Source organism: Petaurus breviceps, unplaced genomic scaffold (assembly GCF_028583685.1).
Source record: "Petaurus breviceps papuanus isolate PSGF00001 unplaced genomic scaffold, PetGlider_PUasm1.0 214, whole genome shotgun sequence".
NCBI lineage: Eukaryota > Metazoa > Chordata > Mammalia > Diprotodontia > Petauridae > Petaurus > Petaurus breviceps.
The window spans coordinates 3,366,195-3,368,884 of record NW_027185863.1 but is presented as its reverse complement, the minus strand read 5'-3'; positions in this window follow the sequence as shown (position 1 = coordinate 3,368,884).

The window sequence follows — 2,690 nt, the reverse complement described above, 5'->3', positions numbered from 1 at the left end:
TCTATCTATCTATCTATCTATCTATCTATCTATCTATCTATCTATCTGTCTGTCTGTCTGTCTGTCTGTCTGTCTGTCTGTCTGTCTGTCTGTCTGTCTGTCTGTCTGTCTATCCATCTATCCGATAGATAAACACACCAACTATGCCATTTCTTAGGTAGGAAACACAGGAGGGTTTCTAGAACCTCAGTCTGGTCAGACAGGAAGACAGCTTAGGAGAGGTTAAATAATAAGTTTTACTTTATTCTAGTTTTGTCTTCTCCAATGGAGTTGCTGATAATGGGAACACCAACTTCTACAGCATTCCCTAACAACCTTTCTCATGTGAAGGGGGAGCAACTGTCTCAATGGGGTCAACTGAGACAGGCACAGCTTGTGCACTCCCCTAAATCCCCTCAAGCCTCAATGGGGGCCGTTTGAGGCAAACACAAATTCCCCCCAAGCCTTGATTGCGGCTGAACGAGGCACACACAGCATTGCAGCTTGTGCATTCAACCCTAAGGGTCCCCTGCTCACTGACTAGTGTCCATCTGCATTATAGGGCAACAGACAAACAAGATATATTGTCAACAATAGCCTCACAATTTTCCATTACCTCCTTCCTATATCTCACTGTGCAGTTGAGGAGGATATTTACAATTTAAAAACGAATGTTTATATTATTGATCATTATATAATGCTGTGCAAGTGTGGTGGAGATGTTTTGAACCATGATTGTGAGAACTCATATCTAACATCTGGGAATAACAGATTGTTATGGCTACAGATCCTGGTAGCGAAACTGTAAGAAAGAATACAAAAATCCACCTTACACACACTATCTGTCTGTCTGGCTGTCTATCACCTTAGCAGAAGGGGATAACAGGGATTACAAACTAAAGATGGACACAGAAGAATAGTAGGCAGCTAAGTGTCACAGTGGATAGAGTGCCTCCCTGGAATCAGGAAGACTTATCTTCCTGAGTTCAAATCTGGCCTCAGATACTTACTAGTTGTGTGACCCTGGGCAAATCACTTAATCCTGTTTGCCTCAGTTTCCTCATCTGTAAAATGAACTGGAGAAGAAAATGGCAAACCTCTCCAGTGTCTTTGCCAAGAAAATCCCAAATGGGGTCATGAAGAGTTGGACACAACTGAATAACAAATACATACATGACTAAACAGCCATGATAATAATAGGCCTCCGAGAATATTTTCAGGAGTGTGAAAACTCAGAATGTGTTCAGACTCCCAAGGGATGCTAAAGACAACAAAAAGGTCAGTTTGAAAGCTATATTAGGGGCAAGAGGATATTCAAAGGGATGTAACTTCTGTCAAGGGAAGATAGAATGATCATAATGGACCAAAGTAGAAAAGTGAGACTATTCACCTTATTTTGCTTTGTTTTCTCTTTAAAGAGTGATCTTTAGAATGGGAAGGATGGAACAGAAATGGTTAGCAGTGGTGGAAACACAAGACAAATGAGGGATAATCAGGCAATAGTAATCTGAACTATGTTTAGGTCTTCAAGTCCAGAAAAATTACATTGTGGGGGGGTGAAAAAACTGTCAAACTTTGTTGAGCTACTGTTGATGATTGTGGAGAAGAGAAGTTTTTTTTTTAGGCTGGAGTTACATGAATGCTATTTTGATTTTCCAAAAAGGAGAGAGGGTGGATCCTATATTTTCCAGATCAGGGCTCAGCAAACTAACTCCCCACAGGAAAAACTTGATTTGATACCTGTTTTTGTATGCCAGTTAAGGAAGGCTTTGACATTTTAAAATAAAGTTTTGTTAAATCTTAAAATGTCAAAACCACTTTTAACTAGATAGCCATATAAAAACAAGAGGCAGGCTGGATTTAGCTCTGGTACCATAGTTTGCAGATCCCTGGTCTAGACCAAAGAATTTCACTTCTAATCCTGGAAAAATTCTAGAACACACAATTAAAGGGGTTGGCATATGAGCACTTGGAAAGGGGAAATAGTAATTACTAAAGGCTAGTATAGCTTCATCAAGAATAGGTCATGCCAGACTAATTTTTTCACTTCCTTTTTTGATAGGGTAAGTATCCTGACAGATTATAGAATGCTCACACATAGTATGCCTGCATTTTTGGCAAAGCTTTTGACAAAGTCTTTTGTTTTATGCCTGTTGATAAGTTGGGCCCAAAGAGGAGTAACTAGAAGCTTCAAACCAACTTAGAGGAAGTCCTCCAGTGGGGTGCTTCAGCAATCTTTCCTTACTCTTGTACTGTTAAAAAAAATTTTTTTTTGGTGACATGGATCAAGGCATAGATGACATGCTTATTGAGATTGGAGATAGCATGAAATCTGGAAAATCTGGATCCAAAAATTTATCAGTAGTCTAGTCCAATTGATTGAATCGAATAAGAAAAAATTCATAGAAGCAATTGTAAAGTCTTAGACGTGTTATGAAAGATCTTTGTAAGTATGGGATGAAGGAGGGTAAAAGACAATTTTTACAAAAAAAGCTTAGGTGAGGGAATCTTAGTGGACTAAATTCAATGAGATTCAATAGTATGACGTGGCAGCCAAAAAAGTTTATACCATTCTAGGCTGCATTGAGAAAGAAATAATGTCCCAAACAAGCAAATGAATAGTTCTGCTATACTTTGCTTGGTCAGACCACATCAGGAATCCAATGTTGTGTTTAGGTGCCACAATCTTGGAAAGGTATTAATTAATAAGG